General features: G+C 54.1%; 1 protein-coding gene across 10 annotated transcripts in view; it reads right to left on the reverse strand.

Annotated features, from left to right (window-relative positions):
* The window catches only part of GGTA1 (glycoprotein alpha-galactosyltransferase 1 (inactive)), a 66,612-nt gene extending 52,276 nt beyond the window's left edge, over nt 1-14,336 (reverse strand). The window contains exon 1 of one of the 10 annotated variants that reach the window (XM_070056255.2): nt 13,992-14,328. The gene's annotated coding sequence lies outside the window, so the exon portion shown is untranslated. Of the gene's footprint in view, nt 1-12,527; nt 12,637-12,981; nt 13,497-13,991 lie in introns of those variants that run through there. The other 9 variants (XM_017350065.4, XM_089301813.1, XM_089301808.1 and 6 more) reach the window with 9 other exon arrangements.
* Nucleotides 14,337-18,780: the final 4,444 nt, after the last annotated feature.

Raw genomic sequence — 18,780 nt, forward strand, 5'->3', positions numbered from 1 at the left:
GAAAAGCAGAAGGATTCTTCGAGGCAGTAAACTGGACAGGCTTCAGGTTTCTTCTCTATCAAAGGCGTGTTCCATGATAGATTTCAACGTCCGCTCTTCGCTCTCTCCGCTCTCCTCCATTTACGGTCTTACCCTTGAGGTTTTAGCTAAACGTCACCAGGTGAGCTCCTCCCAGCTCATTCTCCCAGCAGCACCCTGCTCTTCCTACAGGGCCCGAGCACTGTGTATACACAGGGTGTACACATCCCCAGGCTAGACCTTCAATTCCTCACTACTCAGCATCTGGCACATGTGGCCTTTGATGGTGTTTGTTCTACGTTGAGTTCTTCCCAAGGTTCTGCCAGCGGCCAGCTCTGTGATCAGAGGAAAGCTGCCCCATCCACCCAGCCACCTCTACCTCTCATCCGAGGAGCGTGGTGCGTGGGCTTGGGAACATCTTAGGTTTCTGCCAGCATTCTATGAGTTCAGAGTTCAGAATTTAAAAAAAAAAAAAAAAACAGGATTTGATTTCATGGAAGCAGAGGGTAGGACAGTGGCACCGGAAGTGAGGAAGGGGAAGGGGGAGGGGAGGCTACATTGCAGGGGCCAAAGTGCAGTTAAGAGGGAGATGCCTGCTCCAGCCTTCCCAGCACAGTCGGGTTTTGCATATTTTGTGAAGAACTAAGAGAGGAGCATAATGGTTCCCAACACAAAGAAATGTTTAAGGAGATGGAAATGCTAATTATCTTCATTTGGTCAGTATGCATTGAATACACATATCACAACGCCATACACACACACACACACAAATCACAATACCACCCTGTACTCCATAAACACACTCAAATGGGGGGCTGGCGCTGTGGCCCGTGGGTTAAGCCACCACCTATGAGAGCGGCATCCCATGTAAGCATGGGTTTGGATCCTGGCTGCTCCACTTCTAATCCAGCTCCCTGCTAATGTGCCTGGGAAATAGAAGATGGTGCAAGTGCTTGGGCCCCTGCCGCCCATGTGGGGGGCCACTGGCACCCACGCAGGGGACCCTGATGGAGTTCTGGGCTCTTGGCTGCAGCCTGGCCCCTCCCCAGATGTTGTGGCCATTTGGGGAGTGAACCAGCAGATGGATGATCTCTGTCTCTCCTCTCTCCCTCTCTCTCTGTAAATCTGCCTTTCAAATAAACAAATAAATCTTAAAAAAGAAGTAGTAGATTTTTTACTTTTTATTTTATCACATCATGCATCTCATATATTCAAATTTGATTCTTCCCACGCTACCTCCCTCCCGTCCATATTCCAACCCTTCTTCCTCCTTCCTCTTCCATTCCCATTCTTATTTTTATTTTAAAAATTTATTTATTTATTTGAAAGTCAGAGTTATACAGAGAGAGAAGGAGAGGCAGGGGGGGAGGGAGGGAGGGAGAGAGAGAGAGAGAGAGAGAGAGAGGTCTTTCAGCCACTGGTTCACTCCCCAGTTGGCTGCAACAGCTGGAGCTGCACTGATCTGAAGCCCGGAGCCAGAAGGTTCTTCCGGGTCTCCCACATGGGTGCGGGGGCCCAAGCACTTGGGCCATCCTCTACTGCTCTCCAAGGCCATAGCAGAGAGCTGGATTGGAAGTGGAGTAGTCGGGGCCAGCGCCGCGGCTCAACAGGCTAATCCTCCACCTAGCGGCGCCGGCACACCGGGTTCTAGTCCCGGTCGGGGCGCCGGATTCTGTCCCGGTTGCCCCTCTTCCAGGCCAGCTCTCTGCTATAGCCCGGGAGTGCAGTGGAGGATGGCCCAAGTGCTTGGGTCCTGCACCCCATGGGAGACCAGGAGAAGCACCTGGCTCCTGCGCCGGCCATGGCGGCCATTGGAGAGTGAACCAACAGCAAAAGGAAGACCTTTCTCTCTCTCTCTCACACTGTCCACTCCGCCTGTATAAAAAAAAAAAAAAAAAAAAAGGGAAGTGGAGCAGTCGGAACTTGAACCGGCACCCATATGGAAAGTTGGCACTGCAGGTGGCAGCTTTATCTGCTACACCAGAGTGCTGGCCCCCAAATAATCTTATTTTAAAATCTATTTTTTATTTGACAGGTAGAGTTATAGACAGTGAGAGAGAGAGACAGAAAGGTCTTCCTTCTGTTGGTTCACTCCCCAAACGGCCGCCACGGCCAGCGCTGCACCAATCCAAAGCCAGGAACCAGGTGCTTCCTCCTGGTCTCCCATGCAGGTGCAGGACCCAAGCACTTGGGCCATCCTCCACTGCACTCCAGGGCCACAGCAGAGAGCTGGACTGGAAGAGGAGCAACCGGGACAGAATCCAGCGCCCATATGGGATGCCAGCGCTGCAGGTGGAGGATTAACCAAGTGAGCCATGGTGCCGGCCCCAAGATCTATTTTCAATTGACGTTATACTCATAAGATTAACCCTACACTAAGTAGAGAGGTCAACAAACAGTATGATGAAAAAAGAACAAAAAAAAAACAAACAAAAACACTGCTCCTCAACAACAGTAGACCTTCTTTTAAAAATGTTCAAATCTGTCAATTAAAATTTTAAAAAATATTTTTTTCTTAGAGAGAGAGAGAGAGAGAGAGAGAGAGAATCTTATCTGCTGATTTACACCACAAATGCGCTCCACAGCCAGGGCTGGGCCAGGCCACAGCCTGGAGCTGGGAACCCAACCCAGGCCTCGCCTGCGGGCGACAGAGATCCAGTCCTGGAGCCATCGCCTGCTGCCTCTCAGCAGGTGGTTCACATCAGCAGGAAGCTGGATGGGGGCGAGGCTGGAACTTGGACCCAGGACCCTGATATGGGACATGGACATCCTAAGCGGCTGCACGGAACACCTGCCCTTTAAGAGTGAGAAAAACAGCTGTCTGCCTCAGTTTCCCCATTAACAAGTCAAAAGCGTGGGCCCAACCTTCTAGGTTCTGTCCACCTCCAGCAGCTGTAATTCCAGCAAGGAAGGCCCCGCCCCTTCCTCTTCACCTACACTGCAGTCGGGCCGGGCGCAAACAGGAAGCATGACGTGAGCAGCGGCCGGGCAGCTGGTCTCTGCAGCCTGGGCCAGCTGAGGCGAGCAAACAGCATCCGCACACCCTGCACGCCAGCCCCCGAGGCCCGAGGCCTCTCTCCTACAGTGTGCAGGCAGAATGCCCTCCCGATCTCCCTGGGCCTCTGCCGCCAACCCCACCCCTACCTGCCTACTCCCTGGAGGTCCTGCAGCATAGACGGAGCACACGGCAGGGTGAAGGGGACACTGGGGTGGGGGGTGAGGAGGTGCAGACTCCTGGGCTCCCGCCGGGCCCTGTGTGACCTTGGGGAGGCCCCCACCTGTCCTTGGGCCTCAGTTTCCCCCTCCATTGAGTGAGGTCTGAGCTAGCCTCCTGCTCCTGTGAGGGTCTCCTTTTGCAGGCAGCATGGTGCTATGATAAGGCAAACCTATCTCACTGCCCACGCCTCAGTCTCAAACCTTTCCCTTGCCGTGCGGCCTTAGGAAATTTTCTAACCCTCCTGGCTCTCCTGGTAAAACTGGAACCCTGACGATCTCTAGCACCAGAGGTTTCCACTTGATAAGAAGGCAGGGCTCCTAGCACAGTGTTTGGGCGGTTAAAAAAAAAAAAAAAAACAGGAAGCATGAGCCCCCATTGCCACTGTCTTGTTTATTTACTTACTCTGGTTTTGGGTCGCCTCCTTCTCCCTTGCCCATCTGTAAAAGGGCAGCGTGGAGGCCAGAGAGCCTCACCGCCCTGCAGGCCATGCCCATGCCCCACCCCCCAGGGCAAGCCAATCCCAAGGCCACTTTGCACCAAGCACAGCAGCAAAAGGGAACTGTAGGAGGAAAAAGCAGGAAACCCCGGGACAGCGCCCCACAGCAGGTGGATTCGCGCGTGGGTCGCTGCCCTGGGCTGCCCGGCATCAGGGAAAGCCTCCAGGTGCGCCATGGTTTGCAGGTGGAGCGAGAGTGCTTGGCTCAGTCCCAGCCTGCCCTGCGGAGGACGCACCGAGATGCAGCAGAGGATTCTGGTCTGGGGTTCCTCTGTGTTCTTGCCCCTGTGCTGGATCTCACAAGAAACAGAGAACCGCCTGGCAGGCCGCCCATCCCTCACCTCTGAGACTGGGAGGCTGTGTGGGAGGAGGAGCTGACACCTGTTGTCACCTGCTAGGTGGGGATCTTTTCAATTGTAGTCCCTGGCTGGTGACCATGTGAAAGCGATCCGCGTTCACCAGAAGCTATACTTCCAGTTGGGGGTTTGATGTCTTCCCACGCTGGCAGCAATGCAGTGCAATGCTCCGGGCTTGATGCCGGGCAGCAGCGGCAGGTAGCAGCCATGGCTCCCACTCTGCTCAGCCTCACTATCGCATGACAAAGAACCCTACTAAGAGGTAAAGCAGGATGCGACAGGCAGAGTCCTGACCCCGGGGTGGTCCCAACCGGCTCCAGCAGGAGCTCCGGGTGAACAACTCACCCAGACCAACTTTGCTCCCTGAGCCTAGAACCCTGCCCCCAGCAGCAAGGACCCTGGGTCTTGGACACCTGCTGCTGCTGAAACAGCTGAAACGCGGTCTGTGGACACCTTAAGAGGCCTGGCTCTCCTTCAGCACAGCCCAGAAGGCGGGGCTGGCACCCATCAGGAATTCTCAAGGGAAGTTATTTTGAACTCAGTGTTAAAAAAGCTGCCCATGAGGGTCGGCGCTGAGGTTTATCTGGTAAAACCACCACCTGCAGCGTTGGCATCCCATGTGGGCACCAGTTCTGGTCCCAGCTGCTCCATTTCTGACCCAGCTTTCTGCTATGGTCTGGGAAAGCAGCGGAAGATGGCCCAAGTCCTTGGGCCCCTGCACCCGCGTGGGAGACCCGGAAGAAGCTCCTGGCTGGCCGGCGCCGTGGCTCAATAGGCTAATCCTCTGCCTGCAGCACCGGCACACCGGGTTCTAGTCCCGGTTGGGGCACCGGATTCTGTCCTGGTTGCCCTTCTTCCAGGCTAGCTCTCTGCTGTGGCCTGGGAGTGCAGTGGAGGATGGCCCAAGTGCTTGGGTCCTGCACCCCATGGGAGACCAGGAGAAGACCTGGCTCCTGGCTCCGGATCGGCGCAGCTCTGGCCGTTACGACCATCTGCAATGTCCCTGCACTTCTCCTTTGTGGCTGTCACTGTGCAATTAGCTGTTGAACGAGATAAATTCCAGCCTCCACCCAGGAAGGGGTGCATCTATCTAACTCACCACGGCATCTCAGGTATCTCTCTCTCTCTCTGCCCCCTGCCTCTTTGTAACTCTGCCTTTCAAATAAAAAAAAAAAAATGCCCATAGAGGAGAAGGACGAGAAGCAAGAGTCCTAAGAACCAATGTCCTGGCCCCCCACACTGAAGACGTTCAGCTGAGGGTCCTGCGCAGAACAGACGTCTGTATCAGATGGTTCTGTGGCTGATGGAAACCATGGGGATCTCTGCTCAAACACAAAGGCTGCAGGAAAGATGCCCCGTATAGCAAGCAGGGAGAGAACCCTCGAAGGCGCCTTGGTCTCCCTCCAATCATCCAATCCACCCCATGTTTCCTGAGAATCGACTGTATACAAGCCTGCGCCCTTCTAAGCACTGGGGACCCAGCGGTGAACAAAGCACTGTGCTCTCAAAGAGCTCACGTAGCAGATGGAAGACCTCTCTGTCTCCCTGCCTCTCTCTCTCTCTTTTTTTTTTTTTTTTTTTTTTTTTTGACAGGCAGAGTGGACAGTGAGAGAGACAGAGAGAAAGGTCTTCCTTCTGCCGTTGGTTCACCCTCCAATGGCCACCGCGGCCGGCGCGCTGCAGCCGGCGCACAGCACTGATCTGATGGCAGGAACCAGGTGCTTCTCCTGGTCTCCCATGCAGGTGCAGGGCCCAAGCAATTGGGCCATCCTCCACTGCACTCCCGGGCCACAGCAGAGAGCTGGCCTGGAAGAGGGGCAACCGGGACAGAATCCGGCGCCCCGACCGGGACTAGAACCCGGTGTGCCGGCGCCGCAAGGCAGAGGATTAGCCTAGTGAGCCGCGATGCCAGCCTCCCTGCCTCTCTTTAACTCTGCCTTTCAAATAAATAAATATTAAAGAGAGAGGGAGAGCTCATGTTGCAGTGGGTAAACAAATGGATAACGGAAATCACTTCAGGTTGCCAAGGCAAATAAAAGATGTTTGCCCTGTTAGGAAGTGACTCGGGGTAGGACCAGTGTTGTGGTGAAGTTGGTAAAAGCCACTGTCTGCAATGCCGGCATCCCATATGGGCACCAGTTCCAGTCCTGGCTGCTCCGCTTACGATCCAGCTCCCTGCGAAGGCACGTGGGAAAGCAGCAGAGGATGGCCCAAGTGCTTGAGCCCCTGCACCCACACGGGAGGCCTGGATGAAGCTCCGGGCTTCCTTGCAGCCGTCTAGAGTGAAGCAGCGGATGGAAGACCTCTCTCTTTCTCCATCTCTCCCTTTCTCTCTAACTCTGCCTTTCAAATAAATAAACAAATCTGTAAGAAGGAAGAGAGAAAGAGAGAAGGAAGGGAGGGGGAGGGGAGGACTGGGGACCCGAGACACAGGGAAGGCCTCTTGGGGCTGGTGTCTCTCTGGGGTCCCCGGAGCCAGCCATGTGCAGGATAGCTTCATGCTGGCTTGTGTGATCCCGTTGCTAAAATTTCAGGAATTTGGCAGGCCAGTTGCTAACCACAGCCAGGTTTTATTAAATTACATAAACTTACAATTAAGTGGATTATATGAAGAAGAAAGGTAATAATAAAGAAGGCACGGCTTCTTAACGACTGTGCAGCCTTTTCTGCTCCGGAGGTTACTGACACCTACTGTATCCCGGCAGAGCGGAAAGTGCTACACCCCGGCGCGCCAGCCCGCACCCCTCCCGGCTCCTCACGCGGTAACTAACTGGAAACGGGCCGTGGTGGAAATAATTACGCTATAGGAATCGACAAGTCTCACACTCTGGGATGTCATTTCTCGAAGAGCTAGTCACCACACACTGACCGGCACGGCACTGCCCACAGACCTGCTGGCTGTGGGTGGTTGTGCTCTTCCGGTGGGAGGGGAAGGTGGGGGTGGAGCAAGCGCAACCCTCTTTGGGGATGCGGTTGGGGGATGCCCCAGTCATGTGGGTGTGAACTTTCCTCTTCCTTTTTTAAGGCTTTAGAAGCAGGTCTAGGATCTCTAAGTCCCTGTGTCTACTCCTGCCCAAAAAAAAAAAAAAAACATTTGCTCTCGTTACCAGGACTCTTAAGGGGCTTGTGAGATATGACTCATTCATCTCTGTTTATTTTGGTGGATGAAAGCCTATCTGAAGTATCCTGCAGAGGTAAAATTTTAAAGGAACCTTGCAAAGCAGCTCTTTGGATGGATGGATGTGCATGGTCACTTCTGCTTTCTCCTAGCTTTTCAGATGTTGGGTTCCCTTCCTTCATTCAAAGATGTCGCTGTTTGGATAGCAGCTGAGTTAAGTCACGGCTGTACTACCAAAGACAACAGCGCTGCCAGTTAATAGCACCACGTGCCAGGCATACACGTCCCTCGCTCTCAAATCCACCCAACCCACTTTACACATGTGGATGCTGAGGCTCAGGAACTACAGAAAATGAGACAAGCGCTCCCCCTGGCCATCAGGACAGTGACCTGGGCCGTGGCCACTTGGTGGCTGCGCACGCTAAGGAAGCAGCATGAAGGGAGCTGCTGGTGCAGTGTTACTCCCAGCAGCCCCTGCGGCGGCAGGAGCTAGGATTAGCATCTATGCAAGTCCCTAACTGCGCCTATTGCCTCACCTTTACCAGTTCTGGCCTGCTCAGTTTTTCCGGGGATGCCGCCAAGGCGTGCCCTTTCTGCTTCCATGAGCCCGAGTCCCCCTCGACCGCGAACCACCACCATCTCTGCCCGGCACACCTTCCCAGGTGCTGCTTCGTGGATCAGCCCCAAGCACTCCTGAGAACCTCCCACAGCAAATCCATGCCTGCCAGGAAATGATTCCCCAAGCACTCAACTGGATCTGCACAGAAATATCATTCCTTCCCCGCTCAGCTGCTATCATACAAACACACAGTTTGCTACACACAACAGCCATCCGCAGGCAGCCACAGATGTAATCAAGTGTGAGAAATCAGACCTGGACCCTCCCTGCTCCTGGGGAGCCAGGTCCCCCTTAAAAAAAACCTGCCCCCAATTTTGAAAGCGTCTTGGCTCTCCCCACAGATGCGGGGCAAGTTCTTCTTGAGGACTTGAGGCCTCCGTGTGCCCCAGAGGCAAGAGAGAGGTGGCCAGCTACTCCTCAGTGCAGATACTGCCAAGTTCAACATCAGCACAAGGCAGCCGGCCCCTGGCTCCAGACTGGCTCCATCTTCTGCGCTCCTCCGTGCCCTCTCACTACAGCCTTCTGGATTCTAGAATCCAATCTGGACTCTGGCACAGAATCAAGAAGCGGGCTGGCTCTCATCACACCTCCCTCTGCCTGAAACACGCTTCGCTCTCAAACTCCTGTAGGGCTCCCGTTGACCAAGGTCATGTCTTCAGGGAAACCTGCCCTGGCACCTCCCCAGACAGGATCAGGCCCCTGTTGCAATGTCCCTGCACTTCTCCTTTGTGGCTGTCACTGTGCAATTAGCTGTTGAACGAGATAAATTCCAGCCTCCACCCAGGAAGGGGTGCATCTATCTAACTCACCACGGCACCTCAGGTATCTAGCCCAGCACTGAGCTCAGTAAATCCTGGCTGAATTAAAATGAGTGAACGGATCTACGGCAGGTCACTGAATGTTGGGTGAGTGAGCACCTGGTTCACATCAGTAGTCTCTGGAACAGGTGCATCTCTTGGAACCTTAGTTCCTGGTGCCCAAATTGGCGGCAGGTCCAAAAATCTGGAATTCTTTCGAGGACAACAGTGGCTTCTCCCTTGTGAGTTTCTGGTTTGAGCATCCATTTCCTGTGGGTTTGGACGTCTTTCCCTGCTTCTAGTTCAACAGCAGATATTACGCAGAGAAAAGTTTGTTAGACTCATGCTTTGAGTCATCTGGGGACCAGGGGAACAGCGGCTCTGACAGCTTCCCCAGCTGGCAGCACCAGCAGCAGGTGGGACGCGCCCGGCTACTTTCCGCCCCTTCCCTAAGGTGAGCCACGGCCAGGGCACTTAAAGCAGGCCTGCTGAAGACAAGAACACACAAGACCTGGCCTCTCTCTCCTGCAGCCTCTCCCAGCTGCTGCCTCTCACTCTCTGGCCAATTCTGGTCTGAGCAGTGTCGACCCTCCAAACAGGCCACCGCCACCACCCCCTCCCCTCCACCCTCTGAGCCGCCTGTGCCCAGCGGGGGCTCCGAGCCACACGATTTCAGAGTCAGGACCCGGCTTCCACGTCTCAGCTCCGCCACTTAATTCCTGAGAGGCTTTGGCCAAGCCCCCAGATGGGGGAAACAACCCCTACTCTGCCATCCTCCTGGGGCTTCGGGGAGGTTTGAATGAGACGAATGCACGATCTCACTTCTCGGGATGCTGACCAGGACAGAGAACTCCTGATCCTTCCAGAAACTACTTTCCTGCTTTCCCTGGGGTCTTGCTGTCAATCTGCAGTCAGCTGGTCTCTTCCTTCCCTCTGCCACTCTCTCACCATCCCACCCTCTTGAGCACACACCACCCCCCCCACCCCACCCCCGCCGCCCGCCAAACCCTCTCCTTCCACTCCCTACACCCGCTCGCTCCGGATTCTGCTGTCTCAGGTCACTCTCTCTGTCTCAGGGCAGCCCTGGCCGCGAGTAGCAGCTCCACGCTTCTGCCTGCCATTCACATCTGCCAACCACACGTGGTTTCAGACAGGTAGGACAGAAAGCACATGGCCGGCACTGAGCTTCTGTAATTGCTCGCATGGGGCTTCCCCAGGAAGCCATGTGAGCACCCGACACTGTGCTCTACCCCCTGCCATGCGTGACGCCTGCCCAAGCCGGATTCAGACTGTACGTGGCAGTCTGCGGCCTCCACGCTGAGCGCAGATCAGCTCTTGGGCTGTAGATGGAGATAGTGGATTTTTTTACTTCCGCTTTTTAGAATGTAAAGGACTTTTAGAAATTCTGCTGGGCTAAATATACCACACGGTGAGCTCTCTGCCTTTAGCCCTTGGACCAAACCCACGCCACTCTTGGGCTCCCCAAAGTAGTCCAGCTGGCCTCTCTGTCTCAGGAGTGGAGGAGAAGCTGCCGTGGGCACAGCTTCCGGCTCAGGCAGGGAGGCGAGGCGCCCCGCTTGGGACTCGCAGCCACCAAGGATGCAGAGGCCACACCCGGCCACCACAATGCGTCCAGTGACGCACAGCGCAGTCACGTGAACAGCGCACGCTCCTGCTCCGGCAGCTCACCACTGAGAGCAGATAATGACATGTGGCCAAATATAACTAGAGAGTGGACCGCAGGATGCCCAGCGGACCGGGGGCAGGGAGAGAGCACCTAATGCATGGTGGGGGAGGGGCCAGGCTGAACACAGGAACTGGCTGCATAAAGAGGGTAATGCTTAGAGTTGAGTTTTGAAGGGAAAGTTGGTGGATTTGGGGAGAACACAGGGAGGGCATTGTAAGCAGACGGCAGAGCGTGGGGGCAATATCCAAGGAGAGTTCTGAAATCTCGCGAGTTCTTTGAACTTTGGGGTCAAAAGCTACGATTTGAGAGTTGTGTGTTCTTCAGCTTGGCTGCAGCGAAAGCTAACTGATAGGCACAGCCCAGCGGAGCAGGCTCGGGAGAAGCCCCGCACACAAGGCCCGGAGCTGTGAGCCACGGGAGATCAACAGAGATTCAGTCCCCGAGGGGGAGGCTCCCACCCTCTCTCAGTCTTCCCTAGCTACTGCCTCCCGCTCCTCCTCGCCACGTGTCCCACCCCACCACCGCTCTCCTCTCCTGAACCGAATCCTTCCCCGGAGCCTACACCTCACTAAGCTTTTACACCCTAAAGCCCCTCCCTTCACCTGTCTCCCTCTATCTCCCTATATTCAGTCTCCCTCCCGACCTCAAGTAAACTTGACTGTACCCACTGTCTCCGCGTCTTCCCATCTCGCCTATCAGCCATCTAGCTTGCTGGTCCTGCACTCCGCCAAAACGGCTCTCAGTACATTGCAGTTACCTCCCAATTGTCCAGGGCCACCTCCACAGCACAGACCTAAATTCCTCATCTCTCCCCACCCCGAACACTCCCGCTTCCACATCTCCACAGCTACTGGCACCATCATTCATCCAACGATGCATGACAGAAAGCCATCAGGAGACAATTTTCGACTGGTTGAGTTTGCACTGCCTTTGCGACATTCAAGACAAAATGCCCTAGGGGTAGATTGAGAGCCCAACATCTGTGACGAAGTGATTCCTAGTGGTGTCGAAAGCTGTGCGCATGCATGAACTTGCCCAGCTTAGAGACTCCAACTAACAGGTCTTTAAATCACAGGTGATACACTGGGAACCCTCGAGTCCAGAGGCCCCTCAGGTCACTATTGCAGTCACTATTTATTTAGGTCCTTCCTTCCCAAGTCATAGCCCATAGGAGACACCATACCACCAATTCAAATCATATTCTGCACCCCCCCACCCCGTTCGTGTTGTCTGCCCCAAAATTCAATCATAAAAAATAGAAGGCAAAAATCACAATAAGATATCACCACTCAGTCACTAAAATGGCTAACACCAAATATCATCAAAGATATGCAATAACCCCATGCATTGCATGGGAAGGTTCAATGGTCCGCCGAATGACCCAGGACTTTACTCCTAGGTGAAAGCCAACGTTCACAAAAGACTTGGACAAGAATGTTCGCAGAACAGTCCCAAAGTGGAAATAATCCAAAAGTTCATCAACAAGAGACGAGATAAACAGACTGTGGTATATCCATTCAGTGGAATACAACTCAACAATAACAAATCACTCCTACGTGCAAGAAAACCACTCTCAAAGGTATTATGTGAGTTAACCTGAATATGAAAGAGCACACATTTGAAGTCTAAGAACACACAAAATTAATCAATGGAGATAAAAACCACCATTGGCTAAAAGGTGACTGGGAACCTCCTAGGGTGGTTCAAAGCACAGGGTCAGAAAACATTCATTTCAAGCACAAGACTGTTTGCACTACGAACGCACTGTCCAGATGCTCAGCCACCAGTTCAACGCCGGCTCTCTTCCTGTTCAGCCGCCCCGCCCCCTTACTCCATCTCAATGCCATCTGCGTTAGCCACTTTCTAGCCAGGCCTGGAAAGAACACAGGGCTTAGGCCAGACAGAACATGATTCAAACAGTTGAGTGCTACTAAGGCCCATGAGCGAGTTACCGTGCGTCTCTGAACCTTCATTTCCTCAACTGTAAAATGGGTCAGTACTCCTCTGCCCACTCTGTTGGGCTGGAGAACCTTCAAAACCTGCACAGGGCCCCCTGGAGGCCTGGAAGCGCCCATTGGACCAGACTCACCGGCTTCTCCCAGAAAAGCAACAAGGCGCGGTGGCTCCCCACGCCCACTCTCCCCTCACCCCCCAGACCCTGGAGTTCGAGGGGCAGGTGATCTGCAGCGGGAGGACCTTGTCCAAACCCGCTTTCATACCTCTTGGCCTCAGCTCTCCACAGAAAGGGACCAGATCAGACCGGCTCAGAGGGGTAACTAAGACGTCCTCTGGGCTCTCCCAGTACACTTAAGGGATAAAAACAGAACTGAACTGCTTCTGGGGGAAATACGGGAGGGAGGGGCCGCAACCCGGCCCTCCAGGCTCCCCTCCCCCTCTGGCTCCTCCCAGACCGCAGTCCGGACCAGATCATCCCCCAGGGACTCTCTGAGCCTGGCTCATTCAGCCACTGAGCACCTGTTCCTTGTACCAGAGATGACTTGGAGCCGCATCCTGCCTCCCCATCTGGTAGGAGACGCAAGGTACACCCAGGAATAACTCGGAACGAGGTGGCGCATGCTCAGTGTGTAGCCAAAGAGGCGCACCAAGCGCAACAGAATAACCACATCCTCTGCCTCCTCGCCCCCCGGGGGCCCCTCACCAATCCCAAAGCACCTTGCTTTTCCTTAAGAGCCTGGGAGGGAGGTCTCCTCTCCAGCAGGATGTTCATTTCCCGGGAAACCAGAGGTTCTGCCTAGGAGAGCGTCTCTCCCAGCCACAGAGCTGCAAGGCCAGGGCTCCACCCCGCACCTCCTGCCTCCCGAGATTCCAGGTGGACGAAGGGGGCGGCGCTGCCTGCTCCGGGCCAGGAGGCAGACGGGCGTCCAGCGGAACCACAGCCGCAACCGCCGCGGTCTCCCAATCCTGCCACCCTCCGCGCCTCCCGTAGCGGGAAGGTTGGGGACCCGGCTCCAGCTTCACCGTCCCTTGGACACGTTTCCAGCGCCTGTGCAATCCTTCTCTTTCCCTGCCATTTTCAAACGCGCGCGCGGCGTGCCTTTGGAGCGGGAGCCAGGCGCCTGGAGAGCGCAAGAGAGTGCAGGAGACTCTTGGCGTCGCCGTCGCCGGCTCTGCAACTTTCCCCAGGCTCGGCTGGAAGCTCAGTTCCTGGCTCCCCGAGCGACTGGGACGCCTCTGGGTTCCGCCTCCTGGGGTTCACGCGCCCCTCACCTTGCCCTACCCCCAGCTCCCTCGTCCCGGAGGAAGCCCCATCCTATCTTGTCCCGGCAACAGCCATTCCTCTGTCCTGCCCCACAGCTAAGGAGAGACTCCCTCCTCCCCACACGCACTCCGCCCGGACTCCGTGGGGGACCTGGGCCCGTGGCCCCGCACGCCCCAGTCTGGAAGCCCGGACAGGAGGCAGCTAAAGGCACCGGCTGGGGACCGAGAGAGCAGGTCAGGTCAGGTCTGGACACAGGGGAAGCGACCAGAACAAAAGCAGGCACTGGAGGAGTGGAGAGCCAGGGCAGGGCCGGAGCCACAGGCAGTGGCTCGCCCCACTCCCCCCTTCACCCCTGACCCACGCGCCGAACCCCCTCCACACCCAGCCCCGCCGCCCAAGGGCCCGCCTGCCCACGCCCCGCTCGCGGCTTCGAGGGGCTCGGGCGGCGCCCCGCGGGACCCACCTGATCCGCAGAACCCAGGCGCCAGGGCCGGCGCGGAGCGCGCTGCGCTCAGGGCTGGACCGCGCCTCGGCTCCGGCCCGGGCGGCGCCCTCCGGTGCCTGAACGGTCGCCTGGCTGCCTCCAACCGAGCCCCGGCCGGGCGTGCCGGGGCGGGGTGTGCCCGCCCGCGCTCCCTCCTGGGCGTCTCCTCCCCGGTCGCCCGCAGCGCGCGGCGGGCAGGCACGCGAGGGAGCCGGCGAGCACTGGGCAGCGGGCGGCGCGCTCCCCGCTCTGCCCAGCCCGCGGCTGTTGGTGGCGAGCCCGTCCCCGCCCCGGACACGGACAGCTGGGAGGCCGGGCGCGCGGGTGCGTGAGTGCGAGCGCCTGTGTGTGTCTGGGTGGTGGGGAGGGGGGGTGTTTTTTTTCATTTTCACTCAAGCAGAAAAAAGCCTGAAACCAGCAAAAAAAGAAAAAGTCCCCGGTGAGGATCGCTGGGCCCCTGCCTCCTAGGGCCTGCACGTGGTGGCGATGGTGGTGCTGCGGGCACAAGAGGGCGGGGCGGGGTCTGCCTCGCTCTCCTGCAGGGAGGGTCCCAGCGCCCTGGCACGCAGCCAAATCCTGGCGAAGCCGCGAGCCTGGGGGAGGGCTGGTCTACCATTTGTTTCCCAGACGAGGAAGAAGGCTGATAAAGTCCGCGGCTGGCCGGCGGGCCCCACGAGGCAGCAGCCTAAGCCCAGCCAGCCCTGAGTTCCGGAAGTGAGGGGCCGGCGCCGTCGGACCCCTGGCGCCCTGGCGGGTTCAGAGACTCAGTGAGCTTTGAGGGCCGAATTTTCTCAAGCCGGACTCCGCACGCCCCCGCGGGCCCTTTTATTGGAACTGTTTAGAAGGAAACAACGAAAAACAAATAAACAGCACTATTTCAGAGTTGGCGCCTCTGTGCCCCGTGAGGCGGTGATGCGCTTCCGCGGAGCGCAGGTGGCCACTCGGCTGCCCTGGTCAGTTTGTCCCAAGCTGGTGGGCAATGGTTTTAGCCTTCGCACTCGGGGGAGGAAAAATCTCAAAACTTGCTCTTGCCAGGATGCTTCCCGTTGACTGTCCTTTTCAAAGAGCGAGACATTAGCTCCATAAACTAATGGAATACATTGGAAGGGTAAGGACATGGTGAAGCTGTCCCAGTGCCGGGGCATGGTGTGTCACTGTAACTGTGGCACCAACGGGAGGGGCCCCGAGGCCTGACTTCATACCTGAAGCAAGCACAGAGCCTACACACAGGGCAGGTGACATCGGGGCGCCCGGGAGAGTGGAATTTCCCACTGGATCCCTGGGAGTAAATGGTGGGAGAACCGAATCAGCCTCCCACGCAGCAGCTCTGAATGCGGGGCTCACAGCAGCGAGCACAATGGGCTCTTTGCTGGAGGATAAACCGTGCCATTATCGCCTTGCGTGAGCACGCTTGCAATAGGTCATTTGCAGTGAGCCCCAGAGTCAATAGGCAAGGAGTGAAGTGATAGTCAGTGCATTATTTCCCGCTTCCGTCATTGCGTTGGAGAAGGCATTGTTTAAATCGCTCGGCCCATCAAGCTCTATGTTCTGTTCTTTGAAGAGACTGATGGGGCTGGCATTGTGGCCCAACCAGGTAAGCCGCCACTTGCCTTTCCAGCATCCCATATCACAGTGCCCACTTCTCACGCAGCTCCCTGCTGATGGCGCCTGGGGAAGCAGCAGAGGATGACCCAGGTGCTTGGGCCCTGCCACTCACGTGGGAGACCTGGATGGAGCTCCTGGCTCCTGGCTTCAGCCTGGCTGCGCTCTGGCTGTTGCCATCATTTGAGAGTGACTCGGTGGATGGATGAAAGATCTCGTCCTCCTTCCCTCTCGTTCTTTGTCGTGCTGCCTTCCAAATAAATACATAAATCTTTAAAACAGTAGTGATCGTGAAGATGGTGGTGGCTCAGGTGATGGCCAGTCGTGGTCAAAACCAAAAGGTGGTGACACAGGAAACATAAAACACACAGAAGTGCCACTCTACCTCCCATAAACACAATGCCAGGTTTAATCAGCTAGTTTAATGTTGCTAAGTTGAAGATTTTTTTTAATTGCTTCTGTTGTATTAAAATTTACCTTAAAGATTTAATTTGGTTTTGTAGTTGGTTGGAAGAGCCATGAGCATAAGAAATTCATCCTTACTTTTAGGTTTATATCTATTTCAGTCAAAATAAGATTAAAAAAAAAGAAAACCTGCAGGCATTGCAGGCAGAGCTTAACCTGTTAGGCCTGGATGGGGTGCCCTACCATGCTGTTTTGATCACTATATCTTTGTAACTTTGTAACATATTTTTTTTATTTTATTATTATTTTTTTTTTGACAGGCAGAGTGGAGAGTGAGAGAGAGACAGAAAGAAAGGTCTTCCTTTGCTGATGGTTCACCCTCCAAGGGCCGCCATGGCCGGCGCACTGCGGCCGGCGCACCGCGCTGATCCAATGGCAGGAGCCAGGTACTTATCCTGGTCTCCCATGGGGTGCAGGGCCCAAGGACTTGGGCCATTCTCCACTGCACTCCCTGGCCACAGCAGAGAACTGGCCTGGAAGAGGGGCAACCAGGACAGAATCTGGCACCCCGACTGGGACCAGAACCCGGTGTGCCAGCGCTGCAAGGTGGAGGATTAGCACCGGCCCACTTTGTAACATATTTTGAGATACAGTATGTGATATCTACAACTTCGATCTTTTGGAAAAAGATTGCTTTGGCTATTTGGGGTCTTTTGTGCTTCCAAATGAATTTTAGAGTTTTTTCTATATCTGTGAAGAATGACATGGATTTTGATGGAGATAGCAATGAGTTTGTAGATTGCTTGGGGAAGTATGGACATTTTAACAATATTAATTAGGGCCAGTGCTGTGGTGTAGTATGTGGGCAGCCACAGGCAGTTGCCCCCTTTGTTTACACTGAAACATATGAATGGAGACTTCCCGGCACAGACAATTAGGCTAGGGAGATTCCGGGAAGGGACAGGAAGAACCTAAACCTTTCACAAGAGATGATGTAGATAATCAGTCACACCTGAAACCTGCATTTATCACCTAAGTGTTTTATTGTACCCTTGTAATCAATAATTAAGAACTCTTTGTAACCTTAAAAGCCTTTTTGACATGTAAATAAATCTTTTTGTGCTCCTTCTTGTAAACAACTGGTCATGTTTAAATACTACTGGATTTGTTCAATAAACGAGCCTTGATCAGGACTTGTCTTGGCTCCATTCTCTGTGTCCTTGTCCCTGCATTCCCACTCTCTGTTTCAGGAAACCCGGTTCATTGTGCTGCAGGCCGGCACAGTAGTAGATTAAGCATCCACCCACGGTGCTGGCATTCCATGTGGACACCGGTTCAAGTCCCGGCTGCTCCACTTCTGATCCAGCTCCCTGATTCCTAGCTTCAGGTTTGGTTCAACCCTTGTCATTGCTGGCATTTGGAGAGCAAATCAGCAAATTGGAGTATTCTCTCTCTCTCTCTCTGTAACTATGCCTCTCAAGTAAATAAAAAAATATATTAATTCTTCTAACCTATAAACACGGGATTGGGATATTTTTCTATGTGTTTGTATGAGCTTCAATTTCCTTCATCAATGTTTTATTGCTTTCAGTATATAGGTTTTTCACTTCCTTGATTAAATTTACTGCTCAGAATTATTTTGTTTTCCATGTTACTATAAATGGAATTATTTTCTTGGTTTCTTTTTCAGACTGCTTGATGTTAGTGTAGGATGCCAGATAGAAAGGCCGCTAAACAATAATGGGGAAAAGTGCTACTGATTTTGTAACCTGGAACTTCACTGTGGATTTGCTTATTAGTTCTAACAGGTTTCTCGTGGAGTCTTTAGGATTTCCTGTGTAGAAGATCGTGATAAGAAGTGTTGGTGAAGATGTGGAGATAAGAAAACCCTTCCATACTGTTGGTGGGAATGTAAATTAGCACAATCAATTTGGAAAACAGTGTGGAGGGGCAGGCACCGAGGCTCACTTGGCTAATTCTCCGCCTGTGGCGCCGGCACACCGGGTTCTAGTCCCGGTCGGGGTGCCGGATTCTGTCCCGGTTGCCCCTCTTCCAGTCCAGCTCTCTTCTGTGGCCCAGGAAGGCAGTGGAGGATGGCCCAACTCCTTGGGCTCTACACCCACATGGGAGACCAGGAGGAAGCACCTGGCTCCTGGCTTCAGATCAGCGCAGTGTGCCGGCCATATCGGTCATTTGGGGGATGAACCAACGGGAGGAAGACCTTTCTCTCTGTCTCTCTCTCTCTCTCTCTCACTGTCTAACTCTGCCTGTCAAAAAAAAAAAAAAAAAAAGAAAGAAAGAAAGAAAAGAAAAGAAAAAAGGAAACAAGATGGAGGTTCTTCAAAAAACTAAAGATAGAGTTAGCCATCTGACCCAACATTCCAATCACACTCCTGGGCATATATCCAAAGAAATTGAAATCAGGGCGCATCCGTGATGTATGCAGTCCTATGTTCATTGCAGCATTGTTCATAAGAGCCAAGATGTTAAAACAACTTAAGCGTTCAACAGGTGAATAGATTTTAAATGTGAGTCACACACACATCTGTATCTCTACACGGTAGATAGGTAGCTAGATGGATAGACAGATTATCCATAGATGGATAGCTACCTGTTCAAATACTATTCAGCTTTAATGGAAAAAAAAAAAAAAAACAACAGCAGGAAATTTTGTCACTCGCAGCAAAATGGATAGATGAAATTAGAAGACGTTTATGTTAAGTGAGATGAGTTGGACGCAGAGAAACAAATACCACCTGAT

Source organism: Oryctolagus cuniculus, chromosome 1, assembly GCF_051225735.1.
Source record: "Oryctolagus cuniculus isolate XC-2025 breed Fujian yellow rabbit chromosome 1, ASM5122573v1, whole genome shotgun sequence".
Classification (NCBI taxonomy): Eukaryota; Metazoa; Chordata; class Mammalia; order Lagomorpha; family Leporidae; genus Oryctolagus; species Oryctolagus cuniculus.